Source organism: Falco cherrug, chromosome 10, assembly GCF_023634085.1.
Source record: "Falco cherrug isolate bFalChe1 chromosome 10, bFalChe1.pri, whole genome shotgun sequence".
NCBI lineage: Eukaryota > Metazoa > Chordata > Aves > Falconiformes > Falconidae > Falco > Falco cherrug.
Genome location: NC_073706.1, coordinates 39,662,773 through 39,687,115, shown reverse-complemented (window position 1 = coordinate 39,687,115; position 24,343 = coordinate 39,662,773).

Here is a 24,343-nt window from a genome sequence, read left to right as displayed (position 1 = left end):
TGCTTTCTGGGCTGAGATGGGGAACCGCTGAATTTTGGAGTCGGCCGGTGACAAAATGTTCCAAACACACCCCATGCACAACTCCAACGGGGAAGGTGCCAGACAGGAGTTCTCTTGGTAGTTTTTACACTACCTTGGTAGGCATCTGAAAGACACCACAAAAGTTGTTCTACCTGCTTTCTGGGCTGAGATGGGGAATCGCTGAATTTTGGACTCGGCCGGTGACAAAATGTTCCAAACACACCCCATGCAAAACTCCACCGGGGAAGGTGCCAGACAGGAGTTCTCCTGGTAGTTTTTACATTGCTCCGGTAGGCATCTGAAAGACACCACAAAAGTTGTTCTATCTGCTTTCTGGGCTGAGATGGGGAATCGCTGAATTTTGGAGTCGGCCGGTGACAAAATGTTCCAAACACACCCCATGCACAACTCCACCGGGGAAGGTGCCAGGCAGGAGTTCTTCTGGTAGTTTTTACACTACCTTGGTAGGCATTTGAAAGGCACCACAAAAGTTGTTCTACCTGCTTTCTGGGCTGAGATGGGGAACCGCTGAATTTTGGAGTCGGCCGGTGACAAAATGTTCCACAGACACCCTATGCACAACTCCACCGGGGAAGGTGCCAGGAACGAATTCTGTTGGTAGTTTTTACACTACCTTGGTAGGCAGCTGAAAGGCACCACAAAAGTTGTTCTACCTGCTTTCTGGGCTGAGATGGGGAACCGCTGAATTTTGGAGTCGGCTGGTGGCAAAATGTTCCAAACACACCCCCTGCACAACTCCACCGGGGAAGGTGCCAGACAGGAGTTCTCCTGGTAGTTTTTACATTGCTCCGGTAGGCAGCTGAAAGATACCACAAAAGATGTTCTACCTGCTTTCTGGGCTGAGATGGGGAACCGCTGAATTTTGGACTCGGCCGGTGACAAAATGTTCCAAACACACCCCATGCACAACTCCACCGGGGAAGGTGCCAGACAGGAGTTCTCTTGGTAGTTTTTACACTACCTTGGTAGGCAGCTGAAAGGCACCACAAAAGTTGTTCTACCTGCTTTCTGGGCTGAGATGGGGAAACGCTGAATTTTGGACTCGGCCGGTGACAAAATGTTCCAAACACACCCCATGCACAACTCCACCGGGGAAGGTGCCAGACAGGAGTTCTCTTGGTAGTTTTTACACTACCTTGGTAGGCAGCTGAAAGGCACCACAAAAGTTGTTCTACCTGCTTTCTGGGCTGAGATGGGGAACCGCTGAATTTTGGAGTCGGCTGGTGGCAAAATGTTCCAAACACACCTCCTGCACAACTCCACCGGGGAAGGTGCCAGACAGGAGTTCTCCTGGTAGTTTTTACATTGCTCCGGTAGGCATCTGAAAGACACCACAAAAGTTGTTCTACCTGCTTTCTGGGCTGAGATGGGGAACCGCTGATTTTTGGAGTCGGCCGTTGACAAAATGTTCCAAACACACCCCATGCACAACTCCACCGGGGAAGGTGCCAGACAGGAGTTCTCTTGGTAGTTTTTACACTACCTTGGTTGGCAGCTGAAAGGCACCACAAAAGTTGTTCTACCTGCTTTCTGGGCTGAGATGGGGAAACGCTGAATTTTGGAGTCGGCTGGTGGCAAAATGTTCCAAACACACCCCCTGCACAACTCCACCGGGGAAGGTGCCAGACAGGAGTTCTCCTGGTAGTTTTTACATTGCTCCGGTAGGCATCTGAAAGACACCACAAAAGTTGTTCTACCTGCTTTCTGGGCTGAGATGGGGAACCGCTGAATTTTGGAGTCGGCCGTTGACAAAATGTTCCAAACACACCCCATGCACAACTCCACCGGGGAAGGTGCCAGACAGGAGTTCTCCTGGTAGTTTTTACACTACCTTGGTAGGCATTTGAAAGACACCACAAAAGTTGTTCTACCTGCTTTCTGGGCTGAGATGGGGAACCGCTGAATTTTGGACTCGGCCGGTGACAAAATGTTCCAAAGACACCCCATGCACAACTCCACCGGGGAAGGTGCCAGGCAGGAGTTCTCGTGGTAGTTTTTACACTACCTTGGTAGGCATCTGAAAGACACCACAAAAGTTGTTCTACCTGCTTTCTGGGCTGAGATGGGGAATCGCTGAATTTTGGAGTCGGCCGGTGACAAAATGTTCCAAACACACCCCATGCACAACTCCACCGGGGAAGGTGCCAGACAGGAGTTCTCCTGGTAGTTTTTACACTACCTTGGTAGGCTTTTGAAAGGCACCACAAAAGTTGTTCTACCTGCTTTCTGGGCTGAGATGGGGAACCGCTGAATTTTGGAGTCGGCCGGTGACAAAATGTTCCACAGACACCCTATGCACAACTCCACCGGGGAAGGTGCCAGGAACGAATTCTGTTGGTAGTTTTTACACTACCTTGGTAGGCAGCTGAAAGGCACCACAAAAGTTGTTCTTCCTGCTTTCTGGGCTGAGATGGGGAACCGCTGAATTTTGGAGTCGGCCGGTGACAAAATGTTCCAAACACACCCCATGCACAACTCCACCGGGGAAGGTGCCAGACAGGAGTTCTCCTGGTAGTTTTTACATTGCTCCGGTAGGCATCTGAAAGACACCACAAAAGTTGTTCTACCTGCTTTGTGGGCTGAGATGGGGAACCGCTGAATTTTGGAGTCGGCCGTTGACAAAATGTTCCAAACACACCCCATGCACAACTCCACCGGGGAAGGTGCCAGACAGGAGTTCTCCTGGTAGTTTTTACACTACCTTGGTAGGCATCTGAAAGTCACCACAAAAGTTGTTCTACCTGCTTTCTGGGCTGAGATGGGGAAACGCTGAATTTTGGACTCGGCCGTTGACAAAATGTTCCAAACACACCCCATGCACAACTCCACCGGGGAAGGTGCCAGACAGGAGTTCTCTTGGTAGTTTTTACACTACCTTGGTAGGCATCTGAAAGACACCACAAAAGTTGTTCTACCTGCTTTGTGGGCTGAGATGGGGAATCGCTGAATTTTGGACTCGGCTGGTGACAAAATGTTCCAAACACACCCCATGCAAAACTCCACCGGGGAAGGTGCCAGACAGGAGTTCTCCTGGTAGTTTTTACATTGCTCCGGTAGGCATCTGAAAGACACCACAAAAGTTGTTCTACCTGCTTTCTGGGCTGAGATGGGGAATCGCTGAATTTTGGAGTCGGGCGGTGACAAAATGTTCCAAACACACCCCATGCACAACTCCACCGGGGAAGGTGCCAGACAGGAGTTCTCCTGGTAGTTTTTACACTACCTTGGTAGGCATTTGAAAGGCACCACAAAAGTTGTTCTTCCTGCTTTCTGGGCTGAGATGGGGAACCGCTGAATTTTGGAGTCGGCCGGTGACAAAATGTTCCAAACACACCCCATGCACAACTCCACCGGGGAAGGTGCCAGACAGGAGTTCTCCTGGTAGTTTTTACACTACCTTGGTAGGCATCTGAAAGACACCACAAAAGTTGTTCTACCTGCTTTCTGGGCTGAGATGGGGAACCGCTGAATTTTGGAGTCGCCCGGTGACAAAATGTTCCAAACACACCCCCTGCACAACTCCACCGGGGAAGGTGCCAGACAGGAGTTCTCCTGGTAGTTTTTACATTGCGCCGGTAGGCATCTGAAAGACACCACAAAAGTTGTTCTACCTGCTTTGTGGGCTGAGATGGGGAAACGCTGAATTTTGGAGTCGGCCGTTGACAAAATGTTCCAAACACACCCCATGCACAACTCCACCGGGGAAGGTGCCAGACAGGAGTTCTCCTGGTAGTTTTTACACTACCTTGGTAGGCATCTGAAAGACACCACAAAAGTTGTTCTACCTGCTTTCTGGGCTGAGATGGGGAACCGCTGAATTTTGGAGTCGGCCGTTGACAAAATGTTCCAAACACACCCCATGCACAACTCCACCGGGGAAGTTGCCAGACAGGAGTTCTCCTGGTAGTTTTTACACTACCTTGGTAGGCAGCTGAAAGGCACCACAAAAGTTGTTCTTCCTGCTTTCTGGGCTGAGATGGGGAACCGCTGAATTTTGGAGTCGGCTGGTGACAAAATGTTCCAAACACACCCCATGCACAACTCCACCGGGGAAGGTGCCAGACAGGAGTTCTCCTGGTAGTTTTTACACTACCTTGGTAGGCATCTGAAAGACACCACAAAAGTTGTTCTACCTGCTTTGTGGGCTGAGATGGGGAATCGCTGAATTTTGGAGTCGGCCGGTGACAAAATGTTCCAAACACACCCCATGCACAACTCCACCGGGGAAGGTGCCAGGCAGGAGTTCTCCTGGTAGTTTTTACACTACCTTGGTAGGCATCTGAAAGACACCACAAAAGTTGTTCTACCTGCTTTGTGGGCTGAGATGGGGAACCGCTGAATTTTGGACTCGGCCGGTGACAAAATGTTCCAAACACACCCCCTGCACAACTCCACCGGGGAAGGTGCCAGACAGGAGTTCTCCTGGTAGTTTTTACATTGCTCCGGTAGGCATCTGAAAGACACCACAAAAGTTGTTCTACCTGCTTTGTGGGCTGAGATGGGGAACCGCTGAGTTTTGGAGTCGGCCGTTGACAAAATGTTCCAAACACACCCCATGCACAACTCCACCGGGGAAGGTGCCAGACAGGAGTTCTCCTGGTAGTTTTTACACTACCTTGGTAGGCATCTGAAAGACACGACAAAAGTTGTTCTACCTGCTTTCTGGGCTGAGATGGGGAACCGCTGAATTTTGGAGTCGGCCGTTGACAAAATGTTCCAAACACACCCCATGCACAACTCCACCGGGGAAGGTGCCAGACAGGAGTTCTCTTGGTAGTTTTTACACTACCTTGGTAGGCATCTGAAAGACACCACAAAAGTTGTTCTACCTGCTTTGTGGGCTGAGATGGGGAATCGCTGAATTTTGGACTCGGCTGGTGACAAAATGTTCCAAACACACCCCATGCAAAACTCCACCGGGGAAGGTGCCAGACAGGAGTTCTCCTGGTAGTTTTTACATTGCTCCGGTAGGCATCTGAAAGACACCACAAAAGTTGTTCTACCTGCTTTCTGGGCTGAGATGGGGAATCGCTGAATTTTGGAGTCGGGCGGTGACAAAATGTTCCAAACACACCCCATGCACAACTCCACCGGGGAAGGTGCCAGACAGGAGTTCTCCTGGTAGTTTTTACACTACCTTGGTAGGCATCTGAAAGACACCACAAAAGTTGTTCTACCTGCTTTCTGGGCTGAGATGGGGAACCGCTGAATTTTGGAGTCGGCTGGTGGCAAAATGTTCCAAACACACCCCCTGCACAACTCCACCGGGGAAGGTGCCAGACAGGAGTTCTCCTGGTAGTTTTTACATTGCTCCGGTAGGCATCTGAAAGACACCACAAAAGTTGTTCTACCTGCTTTGTGGGCTGAGATGGGGAACCGCTGAATTTTGGAGTCGGCCGTTGACAAAATGTTCCAAACACACCCCATGCACAACTCCACCGGGGAAGGTGCCAGACAGGAGTTCTCCTGGTAGTTTTTACACTACCTTGGTAGGCATCTGAAAGACACCACAAAAGTTGTTCTACCTGCTTTCTGGGCTGAGATGGGGAACCGCTGAATTTTGGAGTCGGCCGTTGACAAAATGTTCCAAACACACCCCATGCACAACTCCACCGGGGAAGGTGCCAGACAGGAGTTCTCTTGGTAGTTTTTACACTACCTTGGTAGGCAGCTGAAAGGCACCACAAAAGTTGTTCTACCTGCTTTCTGGGCTGAGATGGGGAAACGCTGAATTTTGGATTCGGCTGGTGACAAAATGTTCCAAACACACCCCATGCACAACTCCACCGGGGAAGGTGCCAGACAGGAGTTCTCCTGGTAGTTTTTACACTACCTTGGTGGGCATTTGAAAGGCACCACAAAAGTTGTTCTACCTGCTTTCTGGGCTGAGATGGGGAAACGCTGAATTTTGGAGTCGGCTGTTGACAAAATGTTCCAAACACACCCCCTGCACAACTCCACCGGGGAAGGTGCCAGACAGGAGTTCTCTTGGTAGTTTTTACACTACCTTGGTAGGCAGCTGAAAGGCACCACAAAAGTTGTTCTACCTGCTTTCTGGGCTGAGATGGGGAACCGCTGAATTTTGGACTCGGCTGGTGACAAAATGTTCCAAACACACCCCATGCACAACTCCACCGGGGAAGGTGCCAGACAGGAGTTCTCCTGGTAGTTTTTACACTGCTCCGGTAGGCATCTGAAAGACACCACAAAAGTTGTTCTACCTGCTTTCTGGGCTGAGATGGGGAACCGCTGAATTTTGGAGTCGGCTGGTGGCAAAATGTTCCAAACACACCCCCTGCACAACTCCACCGGGGAAGGTGCCAGACAGGAGTTCTCCTGGTAGTTTTTACATTGCTCCGGTAGGCATCTGAAAGACACCACAAAAGTTGTTCTTCCTGCTTTCTGGGCTGAGATGGGGAACCGCTGAATTTTGGAGTCGGCCGGTGACAAAATGTTCCAAACACACCCCATGCACAACTCCACCGGGGAAGGTGCCAGACAGGAGTTCTCCTGGTAGTTTTTACACTACCTTGGTAGGCATCTGAAAGACACCACAAAAGTTGTTCTACCTGCTTTCTGGGCTGAGATGGGGAACCGCTGAATTTTGGAGTCGGCCGGTGACAAAATGTTCCAAACACACCCCATGCACAACTCCACCGGGGAAGGTGCCAGACAGGAGTTCTCCTGGTAGTTTTTACACTACCTTGGTAGGCATCTGAAAGGCACCACAAAAGTTGTTCTACCTGCTTTCTGGGCTGAGATGGGGAACCGCTGAATTTTGGAGTCGGCCGGTGACAAAATGTTCCAAACACACCCCATGCACAACTCCACCGGGGAAGGTGCCAGACAGGAGTTCTCCTGGTAGTTTTTACATTGCTCCGGTAGGCATCTGAAAGACACCACAAAAGTTGTTCTACCTGCTTTCTGGGCTGAGATGGGGAATCGCTGAATTTTGGAGTCGGCCGGTGACAAAATGTTCCAAACACACCCCATGCACAACTCCACCGGGGAAGGTGCCAGACAGGAGTTCTCCTGGTAGTTTTTACACTACCTTGGTAGGCATCTGAAAGACACCACAAAAGTTGTTTTACCTGCTTTCTGGGCTGAGATGGGGAACCGCTGAATTTTGGACTCGGCCGGTGACAAAATGTTCCAAACACACCCCATGCACAACTCCACCGGGGAAGGTGCCAGACAGGAGTTCTCCTGGTAGTTTTTATATTGCTCCGGTAGGCATCTGAAAGACACCACAAAAGTTGTTCTACCTGCTTTCTGGGCTGAGATGGGGAACCGCTGAATTTTGGACTCGGCTGGTGACAAAATGTTCCAAACACACCCCATGCACAACTCCACCGGGGAAGGTGCCAGACAGGAGTTCTCCTGGTAGTTTTTACATTGCTCCGGTAGGCATCTGAAAGACACCACAAAAGTTGTTCTACCTGCTTTCTGGGCTGAGATGGGGAATCGCTGAATTTTGGAGTCGGCCGGTGACAAAATGTTCCAAACACACCCCCTGCACAACTCCACCACGGAAGGTGCCAGACAGGAGTTCTCCTGGTAGTTTTTACATTGCTCCGGTAGGCATCTGAAAGACACCACAAAAGTTGTTCTACCTGCTTTCTGGGCTGAGATGGGGAACCGCTGAATTTTGGAGTCGGCCGGTGACAAAATGTTCCAAACACACCCCATGCACAACTCCACCGGGGAAGGTGCCAGACAGGAGTTCTCTTGGTAGTTTTTACACTACCTTGGTAGGCATCTGAAAGACACCACAAAAGTTGTTCTACCTGCTTTGTGGGCTGAGATGGGGAATCGCTGAATTTTGGAGTCGGCTGGTGACAAAATGTTCCAAACACACCCCATGCAAAACTCCACCGGGGAAGGTGCCAGACAGGAGTTCTCCTGGTAGTTTTTACATTGCTCCGGTAGGCATCTGAAAGACACCACAAAAGTTGTTCTACCTGCTTTCTGGGCTGAGATGGGGAACCGCTGAATTTTGGAGTCGGCTGGTGGCAAAATGTTCCAAACACACCCCCTGCACAACTCCACCGGGGAAGGTGCCAGACAGGAGTTCTCCTGGTAGTTTTTACATTGCTCCGGTAGGCATCTGAAAGACACCACAAAAGTTGTTCTACCTGCTTTCTGGGCTGAGATGGGGAACCGCTGAATTTTGGAGTCGGCCGTTGACAAAATGTTCCAAACACACCCCATGCACAACTCCACCGGGGAAGGTGCCAGACAGGAGTTCTCCTGGTAGTTTTTACACTACCTTGGTAGGCATCTGAAAGACACCACAAAAGTTGTTCTACCTGCTTTCTGGGCTGAGATGGGGAACCGCTGAATTTTGGAGTCGGCCGGTGACAAAATGTTCCAAAGACACCCCATGCACAACTCCTCCGGGGAAGGTGCCAGACAGGAGTTCTCCTGGTAGTTTTTACACTACCTTGGTAGGCAGCTGAAAGGCACCACAAAAGTTGTTCTACCTGCTTTCTGGGCTGAGATGGGGAAACGCTGAATTTTGGATTCGGCTGGTGACAAAATGTTCCAAACACACCCCATGCACAACTCCACCGGGGAAGGTGCCAGACAGGAGTTCTCCTGGTAGTTTTTAGACTACCTTGGTGGGCATTTGAAAGGCACCACAAAAGTTGTTCTACCTGCTTTCTGGGCTGAGATGGGGAAACGCTGAATTTTGGAGTCGGCTGTTGACAAAATGTTCCAAACACACCCCCTGCACAACTCCACCGGGGAAGGTGCCAGACAGGAGTTCTCCTGGTAGTTTTTACACTACCTTGGTAGGCATTTGAAAGGCACCACAAAAGTTGTTCTTCCTGCTTTCTGGTCTGAGATGGGGAACCGCTGAATTTTGGAGTCGGCCGGTGGCAAAATGTTCCAAACACACCCCCTGCACAACTCCACCGGGGAAGGTGCCAGACAGGAGTTCTCCTGGTAGTTTTTACACTACCTTGGTAGGCAGCTGAAAGGCACCACAAAAGTTGTTCTACCTGCTTTCTGGGCTGAGATGGGGAACCGCTGAATTTTGGACTCGGCTGGTGACAAAATGTTCCAAACACACCCCATGCACAACTCCACCGGGGAAGGTGCCAGACAGGAGTTCTCCTGGTAGTTTTTACACTGCTCCGGTAGGCATCTGAAAGACACCACAAAAGTTGTTCTACCTGCTTTCTGGGCTGAGATGGGGAACCGCTGAATTTTGGAGTCGGCTGGTGGCAAAATGTTCCAAACACACCCCCTGCACAACTCCACCGGGGAAGGTGCCAGACAGGAGTTCTCCTGGTAGTTTTTACATTGCTCCGGTAGGCATCTGAAAGACACCACAAAAGTTGTTCTACCTGCTTTGTGGGCTGAGATGGGGAACCGCTGAATTTTGGAGTCGGCCGTTGACAAAATGTTCCAAACACACCCCATGCACAACTCCACCGGGGAAGGTGCCAGACAGGAGTTCTCCTGGTAGTTTTTACACTACCTTGGTAGGCATCTGAAAGACACGACAAAAGTTGTTCTACCTGCTTTCTGGGCTGAGATGGGGAACCGCTGAATTTTGGAGTCGGCCGTTGACAAAATGTTCCAAACACACCCCATGCACAACTCCACCGGGGAAGGTGCCAGACAGGAGTTCTCTTGGTAGTTTTTACACTACCTTGGTAGGCAGCTGAAAGGCACCACAAAAGTTGTTCTACCTGCTTTCTGGGCTGAGATGGGGAAACGCTGAATTTTGGATTCGGCTGGTGACAAAATGTTCCAAACACACCCCATGCACAACTCCACCGGGGAAGGTGCCAGACAGGAGTTCTCCTGGTAGTTTTTACACTACCTTGGTGGGCATTTGAAAGGCACCACAAAAGTTGTTCTACCTGCTTTCTGGGCTGAGATGGGGAAACGCTGAATTTTGGAGTCGGCTGTTGACAAAATGTTCCAAACACACCCCCTGCACAACTCCACCGGGGAAGGTGCCAGACAGGAGTTCTCTTGGTAGTTTTTACACTACCTTGGTAGGCAGCTGAAAGGCACCACAAAAGTTGTTCTACCTGCTTTCTGGGCTGAGATGGGGAACCGCTGAATTTTGGACTCGGCTGGTGACAAAATGTTCCAAACACACCCCATGCACAACTCCACCGGGGAAGGTGCCAGACAGGAGTTCTCCTGGTAGTTTTTACACTGCTCCGGTAGGCATCTGAAAGACACCACAAAAGTTGTTCTACCTGCTTTCTGGGCTGAGATGGGGAACCGCTGAATTTTGGAGTCGGCTGGTGGCAAAATGTTCCAAACACACCCCCTGCACAACTCCACCGGGGAAGGTGCCAGACAGGAGTTCTCCTGGTAGTTTTTACATTGCTCCGGTAGGCATCTGAAAGACACCACAAAAGTTGTTCTTCCTGCTTTCTGGGCTGAGATGGGGAACCGCTGAATTTTGGAGTCGGCCGGTGACAAAATGTTCCAAACACACCCCATGCACAACTCCACCGGGGAAGGTGCCAGACAGGAGTTCTCCTGGTAGTTTTTACATTGCTCCGGTAGGCATCTGAAAGACACCACAAAAGTTGTTCTACCTGCTTTCTGGGCTGAGATGGGGAATCGCTGAATTTTGGAGTCGGCCGGTGACAAAATGTTCCAAACACACCCCATGCACAACTCCACCGGGGAAGGTGCCAGACAGGAGTTCTCATGGTAGTTTTTACACTACCTTGGTAGGCATCTGAAAGGCACCACACAAGTTGTTCTACCTGCTTTCTGGGCTGAGATGGGGAACCGCTGAATTTTGGAGTCGGCCGGTGACAAAATGTTCCAAACACACCCCATGCACAACTCCACCGGGGAAGGTGCCAGACAGGAGTTCTCCTGGTAGTTTTTACATTGCTCCGGTAGGCATCTGAAAGACACCACAAAAGTTGTTCTACCTGCTTTCTGGGCTGAGATGGGGAATCGCTGAATTTTGGAGTCGGCCGGTGACAAAATGTTCCAAACACACCCCATGCACAACTCCACCGGGGAAGGTGCCAGACAGGAGTTCTCCTGGTAGTTTTTACACTACCTTGGTAGGCATCTGAAAGACACCACAAAAGTTGTTTTACCTGCTTTCTGGGCTGAGATGGGGAACCGCTGAATTTTGGAGTCGGCCGGTGACAAAATGTTCCAAACACACCCCATGCACAACTCCACCGGGGAAGGTGCCAGACAGGAGTTCTCCTGGTAGTTTTTATATTGCTCCGGTAGGCATCTGAAAGACACCACAAAAGTTGTTCTACCTGCTTTCTGGGCTGAGATGGGGAACCGCTGAATTTTGGACTCGGCTGGTGACAAAATGTTCCAAACACACCCCATGCACAACTCCACCGGGGAAGGTGCCAGACAGGAGTTCTCCTGGTAGTTTTTACATTGCTCCGGTAGGCATCTGAAAGACACCACAAAAGTTGTTCTACCTGCTTTCTGGGCTGAGATGGGGAATCGCTGAATTTTGGAGTCGGCCGGTGACAAAATGTTCCAAACACACCCCCTGCACAACTCCACCACGGAAGGTGCCAGACAGGAGTTCTCCTGGTAGTTTTTACATTGCTCCGGTAGGCATCTGAAAGACACCACAAAAGTTGTTCTACCTGCTTTCTGGGCTGAGATGGGGAACCGCTGAATTTTGGAGTCGGCCGGTGACAAAATGTTCCAAACACACCCCCTGCACAACTGCACCGGGGAAGGTGCCAGACAGGAGTTCTCTTGGTAGTTTTTACACTACCTTGGTAGGCATCTGAAAGACACCACAAAAGTTGTTCTACCTGCTTTGTGGGCTGAGATGGGGAATCGCTGAATTTTGGAGTCGGCCGGTGACAAAATGTTCCAAACACACCCCATGCAAAACTCCACCGGGGAAGGTGCCAGACAGGAGTTCTCCTGGTAGTTTTTACATTGCTCCGGTAGGCATCTGAAAGACACCACAAAAGTTGTTCTACCTGCTTTCTGGGCTGAGATGGGGAACCGCTGAATTTTGGACTCGGCTGGTGGCAAAATGTTCCAAACACACCCCCTGCACAACTCCACCGGGGAAGGTGCCAGACAGGAGTTCTCCTGGTAGTTTTTACATTGCTCCGGTAGGCATCTGAAAGACACCACAAAAGTTGTTCTACCTGCTTTGTGGGCTGAGATGGGGAACCGCTGAATTTTGGAGTCGGCCGTTGACAAAATGTTCCAAACACACCCCATGCACAACTCCACCGGGGAAGGTGCCAGACAGGAGTTCTCCTGGTAGTTTTTACACTACCTTGGTAGGCATCTGAAAGACACCACAAAAGTTGTTCTACCTGCTTTCTGGGCTGAGATGGGGAACCGCTGAATTTTGGAGTCGGCCGGTGACAAAATGTTCCAAAGACACCCCATGCACAACTCCTCCGGGGAAGGTGCCAGACAGGAGTTCTCCTGGTAGTTTTTACACTACCTTGGTAGGCAGCTGAAAGGCACCACAAATGTTGTTCTACCTGCTTTCTGGGCTGAGATGGGGAAACGCTGAATTTTGGATTCGGCTGGTGACAAAATGTTCCAAACACACCCCATGCACAACTCCACCGGGGAAGGTGCCAGACAGGAGTTCTCCTGGTAGTTTTTAGACTACCTTGGTGGGCATTTGAAAGGCACCACAAAAGTTGTTCTACCTGCTTTCTGGGCTGAGATGGGGAAACGCTGAATTTTGGAGTCGGCTGTTGACAAAATGTTCCAAACACACCCCCTGCACAACTCCACCGGGGAAGGTGCCAGACAGGAGTTCTCCTGGTAGTTTTTACACTACCTTGGTAGGCATTTGAAAGGCACCACAAAAGTTGTTCTTCCTGCTTTCTGGGCTGAGATGGGGAACCGCTGAATTTTGGAGTCGGCCGGTGGCAAAATGTTCCAAACACACCCCCTGCACAACTCCACCGGGGAAGGTGCCAGACAGGAGTTCTCCTGGTAGTTTTTACACTACCTTGGTAGGCAGCTGAAAGGCACCACAAAAGTTGTTCTACCTGCTTTCTGGGCTGAGATGGGGAACCGCTGAATTTTGGACTCGGCTGGTGACAAAATGTTCCAAACACACCCCATGCACAACTCCACCGGGGAAGGTGCCAGACAGGAGTTCTCCTGGTAGTTTTTACACTGCTCCGGTAGGCATCTGAAAGACACCACAAAAGTTGTTCTACCTGCTTTCTGGGCTGAGATGGGGAACCGCTGAATTTTGGAGTCGGCTGGTGGCAAAATGTTCCAAACACACCCCCTGCACAACTCCACCGGGGAAGGTGCCAGACAGGAGTTCTCCTGGTAGTTTTTACATTGCTCCGGTAGGCATCTGAAAGACACCACAAAAGTTGTTCTACCTGCTTTGTGGGCTGAGATGGGGAAACGCTGAATTTTGGAGTCGGCTGGTGACAAAATGTTCCAAACACACCCCCTGCACAACTCCACCGGGGAAGGTGCCAGACAGGAGTTCTCCTGGTAGTTTTTACACTACCTTGGTAGGCATTTGAAAGGCACCACAAAAGTTGTTCTTCCTGCTTTCTGGGCTGAGATGGGGAACCGCTGAATTTTGGAGTCGGCCGGTGACAAAATGTTCCAAACACACCCCATGCACAACTCCACCGGGGAAGGTGCCAGACAGGAGTTCTCTTGGTAGTTTTTACACTACCTTGGTAGGCAGCTGAAAGGCACCACAAAAGTTGTTCTACCTGCTTTCTGGGCTGAGATGGGGAAACGCTGAATTTTGGACTCCGCTGGTGACAAAATGTTCCAAACACACCCCATGCACAACTCCACCGGGGAAGGTGCCAGACAGGAGTTCTCCTGGTAGTTTTTACATTGCTCCGGTAGGCATCTGAAAGACACCACAAAAGTTGTTCTACCTGCTTTCTGGGCTGAGATGGGGAACCGCTGAATTTTGGAGTCGGCCGGTGACAAAATGTTCCAAACACACCCCATGCACAACTCCACCGGGGAAGGTGCCAGACAGGAGTTCTCCTGGTAGTTTTTACACTACCTTGGTAGGCATCTGAAAGACACCACAAAAGTTGTTCTACCTGCTTTCTGGGCTGAGATGGGGAAACGCTGAATTTTGGAGTCGGCCGGTGACAAAATGTTCCAAACACACCCCATGCACAACTCCACCGGGGAAGGTGCCAGACAGGAGTTCTCCTGGTAGTTTTTACACTACCTTGGTAGGCATCTGAAAGGCACCACAAAATTTGTTCTACCTGCTTTCTGGGCTGAGATGGGGAACCGCTGAATTTTGGAGTCGGCCGGTGACAAAATGTTCCAAACACACCCCCTGCACAACTCCACCGGGGAAGGTGCCAGACAGGAGTTCTCCTGGTAGTTTTTACATTGCTCCGGTAGGCATCTGAAAGACACCACAAAAGTTGTTCTACCTGCTTTGTGGGCTGAGATGGGGAAACGCTGAATTTTGGACTCGGCTGGTGACAAAATGTTCCAAACACACCCCCTGCACAACTCCACCGAGGAAGGTGCCAGACAGGAGTTCTCCTGGTAGTTTTTACATTGCTCCGGTAGGCATCTGAAAGACACCACAAAAGTTGTTCTACCTGCTTACTGGGCTGAGATGGGGAACCGCTGAATTTTGGACTCGGCCGGTGACAAAATGTTCCAAACACACCCCATGCACAACTCCACCGGGGAAGGTGCCAGGAACGAATTCTGTTGGTAGTTTTTACACTACCTTGGTAGGAAGCTGAAAGACACAAGAAAAGAAGTTGTACCTGCTTTGTGGGCTGAGATGGGGAACCGCTGAATTTTGGAGTCGGCTGGTGGCAAAATGTTCCAAACGCACCCCATGCACAACTCCACCGGGGAAGGTCCCAGAAAGAAGTTCTCCTGGTAGTTTTTACATTGCTCCGGTAGGCAGCTGAAAGGCACCACAAAAGTTGTTCTACCTGCTTTCTGGGCTGAGATGGGGAAACGCTGAATTTTGGAGTCGGCCGGTGACAAAATGTTCCAAACACACCCCATGCACAACTCCACCGGGGAAGGTGCCAGACAGGAGTTCTCCTGGTAGTTTTTACACTACCTTGGTAGGCAGCTGAAAGGCACCACAAAAGTTGTTCTACCTGCTTTCTGGGCTGAGATGGGGAATCGCTGAATTTTGGAGTCGGCCGGTGACAAAATGTTCCAAACACACCCCATGCACAACTCCACCGGGGAAGGTGCCAGACAGGAGTTCTCCTGGTAGTTTTTACACTACCTTGGTAGGCAGCTGAAAGGCACCACAAAAGTTGTTCTACCTGCTTTCTGGGCTGAGATGGGGAATCGCTGAATTTTGGAGTCGGCCGGTGACAAAATGTTCCAAACACACCCCATGCACAACTCCACCGGGGAAGGTGCCAGACAGGAGTTCTCCTGGTAGTTTTTACACTACCTTGGTAGGCATCTGAAAGACACCACAAAAGTTGTTCTACCTGCTTTCTGGGCTGAGATGGGGAATCGCTGAATTTTGGAGTCGGCCGGTGACAAAATGTTCCAAACACACCCCATGCACAACTCCACCGGGGAAGGTGCCAGACAGGAGTTCTCCTGGTAGTTTTTACACTACCTTGGTAGGCATCTGAAAGACACCACAAAAGTTGTTCTACCTGCTTTCTGGGCTGAGATGGGGAACCGCTGAATTTTGGACTCGGCTGGTGACAAAATGTTCCAAACACACCCCATGCACAACTCCACCGGGGAAGGTGCCAGACAGGAGTTCTCCTGGTAGTTTTTACATTGCTCCGGTAGGCATCTGAAAGACACCACAAAAGTTGTTCTACCTGCTTTCTGGGCTGAGATGGGGAATCGCTGAATTTTGGAGTCGGCCGGTGACAAAATGTTCCAAACACACCCCCTGCACAACTCCACCACGGAAGGTGCCAGACAGGAGTTCTCCTGGTAGTTTTTACATTGCTCCGGTAGGCATCTGAAAGACACCACAAAAGTTGTTCTACCTGCTTTCTGGGCTGAGATGGGGAACCGCTGAATTTTGGAGTCGGGCGGTGACAAAATGTTCCAAACACACCCCATGCACAACTCCACTAGCGAAGGTGCCAGGGACGAGCTCTGTTGGTAGTTTTTACATTGCTCCGGTAGGCATCAAAAGGACACCACAAAAGTTGTTCTACCTGCTTTCTGGGCTGAGATGGGGAATCGCTGAATTTTGGACTCGGCCGGTGACAAAATGTTCCAAAGACACCCCATGCACAACTCCACCGGGGAAGGTGCCAGACAGGAGTTCTCCTGGTAGTTTTTACACTGCTCCGGTAGGCATCTGAAAGACACCACAAAAGTTGTTCTACCTGCTTTCTGGGCTGAGATGGGGAACCGCTGAATTTTGGAGTCGGCTGGTGGCAAAATGTTCCAAACACACCCCCTGCACAACTCCACCGGGGAAGGTGCCAGACAGGAGTTCTCCTGGTAGTTTTTACATTGCTCTGGTAGGCATCTGAAAGACACCACAAAAGTTGTTCTACCTGCTTTGTGGGCTGATATGGGGAAACGCTGAATTTTGGAGTCGGCTGGTGACAAAATGTTCCAAACACACCCCCTGCACAACTCCACCGGGGAAGGTGCCAGACAGGAGTTCTCCTGGTAGTTTTTACACTACCTTGGTAGGCATTTGAAAGGCACCACAAAAGTTGTTCTTCCTGCTTTCTGGTCTGAGATGGGGAACCGCTGAATTTTGGACTCGGCCGGTGACAAAATGTTCCAAACACACCCCATGCACAACTCCACCGGGGAAGGTGCCAGACAGGAGTTCTCTTGGTAGTTTTTACACTACCTTGGTAGGCAGCTGAAAGGCACCACAAAAGTTTTTCTACCTGCTTTCTGGGCTGAGATGGGGAACCGCTGAATTTTGGAGTCGGCCGGTGACAAAATGTTCCAAACACACCCCATGCACAACTCCACCGGGGAAGGTGCCAGACAGGAGTTCTCCTGGTAGTTTTTACACTACCTTGGTAGGCAGCTGAAAGGCACCACAAAAGTTGTTCTACCTGCTTTCTGGGCTGAGATGGGGAAACGCTGAATTTTGGATTCGGCTGGTGACAAAATGTTCCAAACACACCCCATGCACAACTCCACCACGGAAGGTGCCAGACAGGAGTTCTCTTGGTAGATTTTACACTACCTTGGTAGGCATCTGAAAGAAACCACAAAAGTTGTTCTACCTGCTTTCTGGGCTGAGATGGGGAATCGCTGAATTTTGGACTCGGCCGTTGACAAAATGTTCCAAACACACCCCATGCACAACTCCACCGGGGAAGGTGCCAGACAGGAGTTCTCTTGGTAGTTTTTACACTACCTTGGTAGGCAGCTGAAAGGCACCACAAAAGTTGTTCTACCTGCTTTCTGGGCTGAGATGGGGAACCGCTGAATTTTGGACTCGGCTGGTGACAAAATGTTCCAAACACACCCCATGCACAACTCCACCACGGAAGGTGCCAGACAAGAGTTCTCCTGGTAGTTTTTACACTACCTTGGTAGGCATCTGAAAGACACCACAAAAGTTGTTCTACCTGCTTTCTGGGCTGAGATGGGGAAACGCTGAATTTTGGACTCGGCTGGTGACAAAATGTTCCAAACACACCCCATGCACAACTCCACCGGGGAAGGTGCCAGACAGGAGTTCTCCTGGTAGTTTTTACACTACCTTGGTAGGCAGCTGAAAGGCACCACAAAAGTTGTTCTACCTGCTTTCTGGGCTGAGATGGGGAAACGCTGAATTTTGGACTCGGCTGGTGACAAAATGTTCCAAACACACCCCATGCACAACTCCACCGGGGAAGGTGCCAGACAGGAGTTCTCCTGGTAGTTTTTACATTGCTCCGGTAGGCATCTGAAAGACACGACAAAAGTTGTTCTACCTGCTTTCTGGGCTGAGATGGGGAACCGCTGAATTTTGGACTCGGCTGGTGACAAAATGTTCCAAAGACACCCCATGCACAACTCCACCGGGGAAGGTGCCAGACAGGAGTTCTCCTGGTAGTTTTTACACTACCTTGGTAGGCATCTGAAAGACACCACAAAAGTTGTTCTACCTGCTTTCTGGGCTGAGATGGGGAATCGCTGAATTTTGGAGTCGGCCGGTGACAAAATGTTCCAAACACACCCCCTGCACAACTCCACCGGGGAAGGTGCCAGACAGGAGTTCTCCTGGTAGTTTTTACATTGCTCCGGTAGGCATCTGAAAGACACCACAAAAGTTGTTCTACCTGCTTTCTGGGCTGAGATGGGGAACCGCTGAATTTTGGAGTCGGCCGTTGACAAAATGTTCCAAACACACCCCATGCACAACTCCACCGGGGAAGGTGCCAGACAGGAGTTCTCTTGGTAGTTTTTACACTACCTTGGTAGGCAGCTGAAAGACAGCACAAAAGTTGTTCTACCTGCTTTCTGGGCTGAGATGGGGAATCGCTGAATTTTGGACTCGGCTGGTGACAAAATGTTCCAAACACACCCCATGCACAACTCCACCGGGGAAGGTGCCAGACAGGAGTTCTCCTGGTAGTTTTTACACTACCTTGGTAGGCATCTGAAAGACACCACAAAAGTTGTTCTTCCTGCTTTCTGGGCTGAGATGGGGAACCGCTGAATTTTGGACTCGGCCGGTGACAAAATGTTCCAAACACACCCCATGCACAACTCCACCGGGGAAGGTGCCAGACAGGAGTTCTCCTGGTAGTTTTTACACTACCTTGGTAGGCAGCTGAAAGGCACCACAAAAGTTGTACTACCTGCTTTCTGGGCTGAGATGGGGAATCGCTGAATTTTGGAGTCGGCCGGTGACAAAATGTTCCAAACACACCCCATGCACAACTCCACCGGGGAAGGTGCCAGACAGGAGTTCTCCTGGTAGTTTTTACACTACCTTGGTAGGCATCTGAAAGACACCACAAAAGTTGTTCTACCTGCTTTCTGGGCTGAGATGGGTAATCGCTGAATTTTGGACTCGGCCGGTGACAAAATGTTCCAAACACACCCCATGCACAACTCCACCGGGGAAGGTGCCAGACAGGAGTTCTCCTGGTAGTTTTTACACTACCTTGGTAGGCAGCTGAAAGGCACCACAAAAGTTGTACTACCTGCTTTCTGGGCTGAGATGGGGAATCGCTGAATTTTGGAGTCGGCCGGTGACAAAATGTTCCAAACACACCCCATGCACAACTCCACCGGGGAAGGTGCCAGACAGGAGTTCTCCTGGTAGTTTTTACACTACCTTGGTAGGCATCTGAAAGACACCACAAAAGTTGTTCTACCTGCTTTCTGGGCTGAGATGGGGAATCGCTGAATTTTGGAGTCGGCCGGTGACAAAATGTTCCAAACACACCCCATGCACAACTCCACCGGGGAAGGTGCCAGACAGGAGTTCTCCTGGTAGTTTTTACACTACCTTGGTAGGCATCTGAAAGACACCACAAAAGTTGTTCTACCTGCTTTCTGGGCTGAGATGGGGAACCGCTGAATTTTGGAGTCGGCCGGTGACAAAATGTTCCAAACACACCCCCTGCACAACTCCACCGGGGAAGGTGCCAGACAGGAGTTCTCCTGGTAGTTTTTATATTGCTCCGGTAGGCATCTGAAAGACACCCCAAAAGTTGTTCTACCTGCTTTCTGGGCTGAGATGGGGAACCGCTGAATTTTGGACTCGGCTGGTGACAAAATGTTCCAAACACACCCCATGCACAACTCCACCGGGGAAGGTGCCAGACAGGAGTTCTCCTGGTAGTTTTTACATTGCTCCGGTAGGCATCTGAAAGACACCACAAAAGTTGTTCTACCTGCTTTCTGGGCTGAGATGGGGAATCGCTGAATTTTGGAGTCGGCCGGTGACAAAATGTTCCAAACACACCCCCTGCACAACTCCACCACGGAAGGTGCCAGACAGGAGTTCTCCTGGTAGTTTTTACATTGCTCCGGTAGGCATCTGAAAGACACCACAAAAGTTGTTCTACCTGCTTTCTGGGCTGAGATGGGGAACCGCTGAATTTTGGAGTCGGGCGGTGACAAAATGTTCCAAACACACCCCATGCACAACTCCACTAGCGAAGGTGCCAGGGACGAGCTCTGTTGGTAGTTTTTACATTGCTCCGGTAGGCATCAAAAGGACACCACAAAAGTTGTTCTACCTGCTTTCTGGGCTGAGATGGGGAATCGCTGAATTTTGGACTCGGCCGGTGACAAAATGTTCCAAAGACACCCCATGCACAACTCCACCGGGGAAGGTGCCAGGCAGGAGTTCTCTTGGTAGTTTTTACACTACCTTGGTAGGCATTTGAAAGGCACCACAAAAGTTGTTCTACCTGCTTTCTGGGCTGAGATGGGGAACCGCTGAATTTTGGAGTCGGCCGGTGACAAAATGTTCCAAACACACCCCATGCACAACTCCACCGGGGAAGGTGCCAGACAGGAGTTCTCCTGGTAGTTTTTACACTGCTCCGGTAGGCATCTGAAAGACACCACAAAAGTTGTTCTACCTGCTTTCTGGGCTGAGATGGGGAACCGCTGAATTTTGGAGTCGGCTGGTGGCAAAATGTTCCAAACACACCCCCTGCACAACTCCACCGGGGAAGGTGCCAGACAGGAGTTCTCCTGGTAGTTTTTACATTGCTCCGGTAGGCATCTGAAAGACACCACAAAAGTTGTTCTACCTGCTTTGTGGGCTGAGATGGGGAAACGCTGAATTTTGGAGTCGGCTGGTGACAAAATGTTCCAAACACACCCCCTGCACAACTCCACCGGGGAAGGTGCCAGACAGGAGTTCTCCTGGTAGTTTTTACACTACCTTGGTAGGCATTTGAAAGGCACCACAAAAGTTGTTCTTCCTGCTTTCTGGTCTGAGATGGGGAACCGCTGAATTTTGGACTCGGCCGGTGACAAAATGTTCCAAACACACCCCATGCACAACTCCACCGGGGAAGGTGCCAGACAGGAGTTCTCTTGGTAGTTTTTACACTACCTTGGTAGGCAGCTGAAAGGCACCACAAAAGTTGTTCTACCTGCTTTCTGGGCTGAGATGGGGAACCGCTGAATTTTGGACTCGGCCGGTGACAAAATGTTCCAAACACACCCCATGCACAACTCCACCGGGGAAGGTGCCAGACAGGAGTTCTCCTGGTAGTTTTTACACTACCTTGGTAGGCAGCTGAAAGGCACCACAAAAGTTGTTCTACCTGCTTTCTGGGCTGAGATGGGGAAACGCTGAATTTTGGATTCGGCTGGTGACAAAATGTTCCAAACACACCCCATGCACAACTCCACCACGGAAGGTGCCAGACAGGAGTTCTCTTGGTAGATTTTACACTACCTTGGTAGGCATCTGAAAGAAACCACAAAAGTTGTTCTACCTGCTTTCTGGGCTGAGATGGGGAATCGCTGAATTTTGGACTCGGCCGTTGACAAAATGTTCCAAACACACCCCATGCACAACTCCACCGGGGAAGGTGCCAGACAGGAGTTCTCTTGGTAGTTTTTACACTACCTTGGTAGGCAGCTGAAAGGCACCACAAAAGTTGTTCTACCTGCTTTCTGGGCTGAGATGGGGAACCGCTGAATTTTGGACTCGGCTGGTGACAAAATGTTCCAAACACACCCCATGCACAACTCCACCACGGAAGGTGCCAGACAAGAGTTCTCCTGGTAGTTTTTACACTACCTTGGTAGGCATCTGAAAGACACCACAAAAGTTGTTCTACCTGCTTTCTGGGCTGAGATGGGGAAACGCTGAATTTTGGACTCGGCTGGTGACAAAATGTTCCAAACACACCCCATGCACAACTCCACCGGGGAAGGTGCCAGACAGGAGTTCTCCTGGTAGTTTTTACACTACCTTGGTAGGCATCTGAAAGACACGACAAAAGTTGTTCTACCTGCTTTCTGGGCTGAGATGGGGAACCGCTGAATTTTGGACTCGGCTGGTGACAAAATGTTCCAAAGACACCCCATGCACAACTCCACCGGGGAAGGTGCCAGACAGGAGTTCTCCTGGTAGTTTTTACACTACCTTGGTAGGCAGCTGAAAGGCACCACAAAAGTTGTTCTACCTGCTTTCTGGGCTGAGATGGGGAAACGCTGAATTTTGGATTCGGCTGGTGACAAAATGTTCCAAACACACCCCATGCACAACTCCACCACGGAAGGTGCCAGACAGGAGTTCTCTTGGTAGATTTTACACTACCTTGGTAGGCATCTGAAAGAAACCACAAAAGTTGTTCTACCTGCTTTCTGGGCTGAGATGGGGAATCGCTGAATTTTGGACTCGGCTGGTGACAAAATGTTCCAAACACACCCCATGCACAACTCCACCGGGGAAGGTGCCAGACAGGAGTTCTCTTGGTAGTTTTTACACTACCTTGGTAGGCAGCTGAAAGGCACCACAAAAGTTGTTCTACCTGCTTTCTGGGCTGAGATGGGGAACCGCTGAATTTTGGACTCGGCTGGTGACAAAATGTTCCAAACACACCCCATGCACAACTCCACCACGGAAGGTGCCAGACAAGAGTTCTCCTGGTAGTTTTTACACTACCTTGGTAGGCATCTGAAAGACACCACAAAAGTTGTTCTACCTGCTTTCTGGGCTGAGATGGGGAAACGCTGAATTTTGGAGTCGGCTGGTGACAAAATGTTCCAAACACACCCCATGCACAACTCCACCGGGGAAGGTGCCAGACAGGAGTTCTCCTGGTAGTTTTTACACTACCTTGGTAGGCAGCTGAAAGGCACCACAAAAGTTGTTCTACCTGCTTTCTGGGCTGAGATGGGGAAACGCTGAATTTTGGACTCGGCTGGTGACAAAATGTTCCAAACACACCCCATGCACAACTCCACCGGGGAAGGTGCCAGACAGGAGTTCTCCTGGTAGTTTTTACATTGCTCCGGTAGGCATCTGAAAGACACGACAAAAGTTGTTCTACCTGCTTTCTGGGCTGAGATGGGGAACCGCTGAATTTTGGACTCGGCTGGTGACAAAATGTTCCAAAGACACCCCATGCACAACTCCACCGGGGAAGGTGCCAGACAGGAGTTCTCCTGGTAGTTTTTACACTACCTTGGTAGGCATCTGAAAGACACCACAAAAGTTGTTCTACCTGCTTTCTGGGCTGAGATGGGGAATCGCTGAATTTTGGAGTCGGCCGGTGACAAAATGTTCCAAACACACCCCCTGCACAACTCCACCACGGAAGGTGCCAGACAAGAGTTCTCCTGGTAGTTTTTACACTACCTTGGTAGGCATCTGAAAGACACCACAAAAGTTGTTCTACCTGCTTTCTGGGCTGAGATGGGGAAACGCTGAATTTTGGACTCGGCTGGTGACAAAATGTTCCAAACACACCCCATGCACAACTCCACCGGGGAAGGTGCCAGACAGGAGTTCTCCTGGTAGTTTTTACACTACCTTGGTAGGCATCTGAAAGACACGACAAAAGTTGTTCTACCTGCTTTCTGGGCTGAGATGGGGAACCGCTGAATTTTGGACTCGGCTGGTGACAAAATGTTCCAAAGACACCCCATGCACAACTCCACCGGGGAAGGTGCCAGACAGGAGTTCTCCTGGTAGTTTTTACACTACCTTGGTAGGCAGCTGAAAGGCACCACAAAAGTTGTTCTACCTGCTTTCTGGGCTGAGATGGGGAAACGCTGAATTTTGGATTCGGCTGGTGACAAAATGTTCCAAACACACCCCATGCACAACTCCACCACGGAAGGTGCCAGACAGGAGTTCTCTTGGTAGATTTTACACTACCTTGGTAGGCATCTGAAAGAAACCACAAAAGTTGTTCTACCTGCTTTCTGGGCTGAGATGGGGAATCGCTGAATTTTGGACTCGGCCGTTGACAAAATGTTCCAAACACACCCCATGCACAACTCCACCGGGGAAGGTGCCAGACAGGAGTTCTCTTGGTAGTTTTTACACTACCTTGGTAGGCAGCTGAAAGGCACCACAAAAGTTGTTCTACCTGCTTTCTGGGCTGAGATGGGGAACCGCTGAATTTTGGACTCGGCTGGTGACAAAATGTTCCAAACACACCCCATGCACAACTCCACCACGGAAGGTGCCAGACAAGAGTTCTCCTGGTAGTTTTTACACTACCTTGGTAGGCATCTGAAAGACACCACAAAAGTTGTTCTACCTGCTTTCTGGGCTGAGATGGGGAAACGCTGAATTTTGGACTCGGCTGGTGACAAAATGTTCCAAACACACCCCATGCAAAACTCCACCGGGGAAGGTGCCAGACAGGAGTTCTCCTGGTAGTTTTTACACTACCTTGGTAGGCATCTGAAAGACACG